This window comes from Vicia villosa, linkage group LG4, assembly GCF_029867415.1.
Source record: "Vicia villosa cultivar HV-30 ecotype Madison, WI linkage group LG4, Vvil1.0, whole genome shotgun sequence".
In the NCBI taxonomy this organism is placed as follows: domain Eukaryota; kingdom Viridiplantae; phylum Streptophyta; class Magnoliopsida; order Fabales; family Fabaceae; genus Vicia; species Vicia villosa.
In genome coordinates, this window is record NC_081183.1 from 175,254,464 (window position 1) to 175,263,224 (window position 8,761).

Consider the following 8,761-nt stretch of genomic DNA (forward strand, 5'->3'; position numbering starts at 1 on the left):
ACAGCGTGCACCACCAAAGGTTTAGATCTCTACGAAAAAATTGTTCAAAGTACTCAAGTTCTCTTAGAAAGAGGAAACATCGTCACTAACTAGCATAGGAGCACACGTCAATCGTTCTTAGCGAAACGTTGCATATTACAAGAAAGGAATTTAAAGCACTTGTTCCCAAGGGAGGTGAAATCCAATCAAAGAACTTCACATCCCTGAATCTAGTAACAAGGCAAAGGCACATAATACAAGACTTTGTCCTGCATTATAGAAAAAGGCTTGAGGGCAACTATTACAACCCTTTCATAAGGCCCAATAACAAAGTAAGGGGGATAAATTGCAGATAGTTTGTTTCTCCTCTTTGAGCAGGAAATTCCACACGCGGGGACTTTTCTATCCGTCTAGATCAACTTGACAGTTGTGCATGATCCATACTTTCAGTTGCTAATCGTTCTCCTATATATATGGGAAAATTCACCATTTCACAAGTGTTCAAATCATCTCTCATTCATTAATCAATTTTCACTCTCATATTAACTTGAGCGTTGGAGTGCTAACCTTGTAGGTCATCTCCCTTTTCACCACATCTAAGGCTTAAGGTCGCTCCCGCAAACCTACGTCATCGTTTGTCGATCAACTCTAGCTGCATAACAGAACATAACCCTTATTTGTTTATAAAAAACAAATAACATTTAGGAGATGATATGTTTCTCCAACCAATAATCATAGAAGGAGTTGGAGAAATTAGAAGTTTTACCAAGATACCACTTTCAAGAGGAGAAGATAATTCTATCTATCAGTTTCTCCACGGTCGTTGTCTTACTTGAAAAAAATAAGGTCCTTTCAAAATTTTCAAATGTTTTGAATCAGAGTGTTATATCAAGGTCAAAACAAAGGACATATAAATGTCACACAATGAACCTAAATTCTCATATAACACCAACAACTACCTTAATCACTCAAAGATTTTATACCAAAGACAAATCTTTGCCTCACATATCAGAAAAAAATTGGCATACTTCATATTGACTTGGTAGAGGGAACACAAGATCTCAACTAGGTTCATATATGATCACATAATGTCGAAAAATATCAACTCTTATAGGATTTTATCTAGAAGTAACTACCAAGAGAAGATAATCCCTTTAGAATGATCTTAACTCCTCCAAATAAGAGACAAGGGGCCCGTTTGTTTTGCCTTTTTTAAAAATAAGTTTTATAGTGTAACATAATTTGTGTAAAAAAATTTATAAAGTAACTTTTCATAAAAGCTTCAAATAATTTTTTTGTTTGAATAGTTATTTTTAAAATGTTATTTTAGGTATTTCTTATTTTTATTGAAACATTTTTTTGATATTAAAATTTTAAAAAATCACTTAATTTTGAAGCTATTTCAAATAGATTTTCATAAAAATTATTTTCGAAATACCACTTATTTTTAAAAATTATAATTCTGGCTATGTTTTTGTTTTTAATAATATTTGTTTCTGTTATAGGATATCAAAAGTAAAATTTTAATTTTAAAAAAACTAATATAAAAAAATTTGTAATATTTTAAAAAATAATATTTTGAAAAATAATATTTTAAAATCTATTTTAAAAAAATATATATTTTTTTAAAGGTGAAACAAAGAGTCTCATGATGAAACCAACTCTACTCATGTTTTCTATTATTTTTGGTCTATTAGAAAATATTTAGTATAAGCAATTTTGACCAATAACATTTCATTTTCGCTATGACGCCACCACCAAGTATCATGGCTACTAAAGGTACTTGCTACTTTGAATATCCAAGACAAGATTAAAAACCAACTCTTGCTCCCAAACATAATATCTCTTCCTTCATCTAATTTCGATTAACAACTTAAAATAAAAAATTATGATTTTTTTCAATATAACTATTAAATTATTTTTATTAATCTTTTATGTTTTACTAGTTGATCTCATATTTTTTTAAACTTGCTAAATTGATTCTTAAATTTTGTAATTTTTTTTTTTTTTTTGCAAATTGGTCTCTTTTTCCAAAATTTAAAACTTGTAAAAATGACTCAAAAATCCTATCAATAAAGTATTTTATTACTCTATCCAAATAAAGAATGATCAGCTTATTTATGAAGTGACTTTGCATTGAGTGATTCTGTTAAACATTAAATTATTTTATATATATATATATATATAGGGAGCGTATCCGGTGAGAACTGATATCTATTGTGAGAAATGAGAACTAATAATATTAACCTTCTGATTTAATTAACGCTTCAGATTTCTTTATTTCATATAAAGAACATCTCACTGAATTATTTCCATGATACTTAATATTTAAAAATTCCATAAATAGAGAATCTTATCATAGTTATTTTTTATTTATTATACTAATATTTGGTATAAATAAAGATTAATATTGTTCGATTCATTTTATTTTTAAAATATTAAATAAATAATAATATTGAAATTTCTAGTTTGCCAATATTCAGTAGACGTCATAATTATTATAATATTATCACTATCGTGAAATTTATATTAAATGGTCACAATTGTAGAATTTGTAAATATAAATTTTTTTTTCTGAAATTGCAAATAATTAAAACAAAATAAAATTTAGATAATAATCTCATATTTTTTAATATTTTTAATGGAATGAATATGTAGATGTAAATCAATATTGTGTTTTAAATCAAATGAACATTCCAAATTATTTATAATATATTTATTTTATACTTTAAAATAAATATAATTCTATTCATTATTTATTTTTGAATAATCTATATACATAGTCTTTATTTTGTGCTTTAGACTTAGTGTAATTGTATCCATTACATAATTATAAACATATTGATCTATAATTTATTTTGATGAAAAAAAGGTAACGTTCTAATATATTGATCTATAATTTTCAATATAAACAAATCTATTATAAATAAAAGCAATTTTTTATCTTTGAATGTTTTACTATTGTGACAATTTTAAATAAAAATATATTATTGATTTATTAGTTATATTTTTATTTGATATTAAATATTAAAAAATAGACCGTATATTTATTACTTATATCTTTGAATGTTTTACTTTCAATGTTTTACTATTGTGACCATTTCAAGTTAATAAATATTTTATTTTTTATCTTTAACTATTGTGACCGTTTAAAATAAATGTTATTGATTTATTACATATATATTAATTTGATAAGAATTTAAAATTATCAACTATATTTTAATTGAGTTGATTTATTTATTAGCAAATTGAAAAAATGTACTTTTACATATTTATAAGTTACTAACATTTTAAATAAACTTTACTATTCTAATAATAATATAATAATTATGGTGCTTATTATATATTGGCAAACTAAAAATTTATTATTTATTTAATTTTTTGAAATTAAAAAATATATATTAGTCTTTATTTATTAGCATAAGAAAAATATTAATCTTTATTTATACCAAATATTAGCATAATAAATAAAAAATAACTATGATAAGATTCTCTATTTATGGAATTTTTAAATATTAAGTATCATGGAAATAATTCAGTGCGATGCTCTTTATATGAAATAAAGAAATCTGAAGCGTTAATTAAATCAGAAGGTTAATATTATTAGTTCTCATTTCTCACAATAGATTTTAGTTCTCACCGGATATGCTCCCTATATATATATATATATATATATATATATATATATATATATATATATATATATATATATATATATATATATATATATATATATATATATATATATATATATATATATATATATATATATATATATATATATATATATATATATATATATATATATATATATATAATAAAAAACTCAGTTTTTGGCTGTATATGGAATCATTGGAATCCAGTGAACAACATGATTTAGAATTTATATGTGCAGTGCCTTCAGCTCTCGGGCATTTGTTTGTACACTGAAGTTTGATGCAGAACATTCTCTACTTTGCTGCAACTGTCACTTGTTGTTTTACCCCATAATGAAGGTAACATATTATTATGCAGATACACTGTCTTTAAAATTCTATCACATTATGTCATCTCTGTGCTTCCTTTATAGATTTTTATGAATGCCGTTATATATACTTCTTTAACTACACGTCTTTCAAATTCAATTTATGAATATCCAAGAAATACATATGTACTACAATTAAATAATACCCTATTATCCAACAACATTTGGATAAGATCAGATGCGATTTTTTCGATCTAATCAAATGTTTTTTTGGTTTGATCTCGACTTTGAACACGCAGCAGTGTTATATTTTTTAACGAAAAGCTTTGTCATTTATTATGATCCTTCTCAATTCAAAAATTAATCTACACAGTTGCGTTCAGACAAAATTTGTTTTTAAGAAAAAAGATTGTACCTGATCAATTATAGTAAATATATATTATTTCTGTTAATCTAGATAATTTTTATTATTGATATTGAGTATATTTGATGAAAAAAACTTAATATGCATCTCAATTTATTGGGATACATAAATTCAATACTAAATAAAAAACAAACCATTATAGAGCCATTTTCATAGTATTACATTTTCTTTTGTATATACTAGCGTCCAGACGGGCATTCACGTGCCCGTCTGCCCGCTTTCATCAGTTTGCAAGCGGATAAAAATTTAAACAGTATTTTTTATTTTTTATGTGTTGATTTTTTATTTATTTAATTATTTATAAAATAATAAAAAAATAGAATGAAAAAGAAATAATAAAAACTGCCATATAATAGTTGGTAAAGAGAAGTTGAAGTTAAAAAACACTGAAAAGGGTATAATTGAAAGAAAAATAGGCTACACCAAAATCATGTTTTGCCTTTATATATATATATATATATATATATATATATATATATATATATATATATATATATATATATATATATATATGTAGAGAGAGAGAGAGAGAGAGAGAGAGAGAGAGAGAGAGAGAGAGAGAGAGAGAGAGAGAGAGAGAGAGAGAGAGAGAGAGAGAGAGAGAGAGAGAGAGAGAGAGATGACCAATCAACGGATATAGAGGCAAACAAATGAGATATATGACCAATCAACGGATATAGAGACAAACAAATGAGATATATGACCAAGACTAGAACCAATTATGAGAGAATCAACTAAAATCATATATGATTCAATATCGATCTTCGAGCACTTTAAGTGTGAAACAACAAGGCAGAAACAATTTAGCGATTCAACATAAGCATTATTTTTCTTAATAAAATCAATCATTTAAAATCAAAACAATCATATTCTAAAACCTTCAGGAACTCAATAGTGAAAGCGATCTATAGTTTAAGGAGGATCAAAACTAATTTCGTATACCATGTTATTGTTATGAATCAAACCTTCAAAATTTGGTTTTAATTTAGGATTGAGTCTATGTACTCCTATAATGATGATTAATATTGAGTTTTTGTATCAAGTGGAAGACTTATACATGTGATAGAAATGTTGAGTGGAAGAATGAGTGGTGAAGTCCCGCATCGTCTATGAATGTGTGAAATATTGTATTTATAAGAAAGAGTCACCACATTCAACATGTTTTTCAATTAATAACTTAAACTTATTGAATTGGGTGAATACTTCACTTTTCTTCTCATCATTTAAGTTCACGAATACCTAATGAATTCATTTATAATGGTTATAAAATGGCACTTACCTCCCATTGGTTTTACTTTAAATGATCCACATCACTCTTCAATAATTATTTTGACATTTTGATTGGAGGGAGTTCATACACCATTTTTTTTCACGGGCATTAAACTTACTTCTAAAGTTTAAATGACCATATCTTTAATGACAAATCTAATTTTGATTTCTATTGTGGTTGATGCAACACATTGATGGTCACCATCAAACATGTTCATCATAATTTAAAAATTAATTTAAAATATATGTGCTCTCTCTTGGACAGTGCTTACGCATAAAGATCTTTTAAGTTGTCCTTGTTAGATATCATCAACCTAGCTACAAAAGATTATCCAGGTATCCCCTTCCTATTCATATTATTAAATGTTTATGCTAAAAGTTGTCCTGGCTTATCAGTTTATGGTGATGTTTTTTTCAAAGATTGTGACACAACATAGGGATGTTTCACTACTCATCTGGATACTTAAAATTATTTTTATGAGAAGTTAATGGTACAATTTTTATATTTGAGATAGCTTTTAAAAAAGTATGAAATAAATTGTGGTTGGAATGTGGCCTTTCAAATTAATGCTCTCTTTCCACTACAAACTATATGGATTAATTGCATTAAGCTTATAAAACATATCCAAATTTTCTTTAATTGCATTAAGCTTATAAAACATATCCAAATATTCTTTTGTTCTATATATATTTTTGTAAATAAAACAATTAGTTAATTTTATAATATTTTTTAACAATTGGTCTAGTAGAATTTAATTTTAAAAGAATTAAAATCAAATAATAATGAAGAACAAACACTTAAAAGACCTATGAAGCACATACACTTTTAAGAGTAGGCATGTCGCGGTGTCTGTCATACGTTGGTGTCCGACACTTATATGACACCCGTACGACACGTGTCGGAAGAGTCAAACAAATGTCGAAAATGTCAGACAAGTGTCCTCTAAAAAATAGTTTTTTTCTTTGTTTCGACACTCTTTTAATCAGTATCCGACATTCATATGAGAGTCATATCACATATGTCATATGTCAGACAACTAAGACAAATATTTCAAACAAAAATTATTATTTTTTACTTCAACACACATTTATATATTTTTAGACAAATCTCACACACATCTAAAATAATTAAACATGAATTGAAACAATGTTATCTGAATAAATGAAGTTTAAATATTATATATATATATATATATATATATATATATATATATATATAGGGTTGTCGATATCCTATTTTTGATATTATGAGTGTTGAAGTATCCGTGTCTTGTCGTAAGTTCCCGTGTCCGGGTTAGAATATGTATTTCATAGCTAAAGACTAGTAAAATCAACAACTAATGTGAACAGAGTTATTTAAAACAACAAAAAAACACTATTCAACAACAGAAAAAATTCAAAAAAGTTATACCAGTATTTCTCTGTGAGTACATTAATGAAAGATGGCAGAGGTATTTATGAATGGAAATTTTAACGTGGAGTGAGGAATGATGATGAACCAGTTTGTACAATTTTGCTGCTACTAAATAACAAAAGCATACTCTCATTGGGAATCCATAATTTTAGTACTTCCTCTTAAGGTCCTTTGTAATGATGAACAGATAACCAAACTCTCATCAAAGCAGTTGTCTAACGAGTAGTCGGATCACGTTTAGTACCTTTAAGGCGTAAAAAATATTACTATCTCTTTTATATTATTATTTTTTATTATTATTATTATTATTATTATTATTATTATTATTAATAAATTGTCGATTTATAAATATAAATAATTTTTTTATATTAATGCATAAGTATAAATAAAGAGAAATGTTATTTATACACTTAATATGACACTTATATCGTATAATGATACAGTTTTGGCTTTTTTAAAATTGTTTAATCATTATTTTTTATTAAGTCCGACACAAACAATCACATGAGGCCATGATTTATTTCATACGGAGTACATATAGGTGTTAGATTTTAGTGTAAATATAGTAAACCTCATAAGTAAATGTAATTGTTAAAGATCAAACCATGAACCAATCATTTATATATATTTTAATTCAACTAACATTTACGAGTTTACCTACCACATCCATCTTTTTTTTTTTTTAAATCACATAAAAATACATTAAAATTATGTTACTCATATACGAAGGAATCATTTATCTGGTTTGATAAAGAGTTGTAAAAGATAGTTGAAGACATTTGTGGTTGGTGGAGGGTGTCTTCTTTGCACATTAGAGTAGAGAGTCTGAGTTTGTACTCGACAATAAAGGTTGTCTCATACGCTTTTCTGGGTTCCAGAGCTCAATCTTGAGTGTTACATGATCATATATTAGGAGATAATGAGGTGTATGGTATGGGCTCGGATTTCGACAGAGCTTTGGATGGTCATAGTGTTGCTATTCCACGTGACCTTAGCAATTTTACTAGCAAGAACATCGTTCCTCCTAAAGCACAACATATTTTGGTGAGTGCCATTTTTAGTAAAATTGTTAAGGACCACAAGGCAGAAGGCATTTTTTGATTGTTTACAAGTCGCACATACTCATGACTTTCTCCTTGATATTCTTATTACTGGGTTATGCCAACATATATCATCGGCAGGGTATCGTACTATCCTAATATACTGCCTTATGATTCTTTTATTTCATATTAATGAGGTTTGCCTTGTCTGCCGTAAGGCGTGTTTGGATACATTTGGAAAACACACGATTTTTTATAAGGAGCTTCCAGGATTCAAATCTTAACATGACCTTGTTATGGAGATCATGTTTGATATATTTCGACGTGTCGGAGTATTTGTAAAGAAAGATACACTTGTGAATTTTTTGACTGACCCACTTAATAGGAGATCTACATTTAGGCCAACACATATTCTGGTGTACGAATGGGTAGGAGAGAAACACGCTTTTGTGGACTTGACTGAAGTTTCTCCGCTCACTACTACAAAAAACACATTTCACCTCGGACGCAAAATGCATTTAACGTCGGCTACAACAACGAGGTAACGAAGGGCGTCATAAAAAGCTGCCACTTTACCTCTCGGTTAATAAAAAATGGAGGAGTTAAGTTATCTGCATATGGGTTCAAACCCCAACATCAACATTTTTATTATTCTCAAAACTAGCACATCA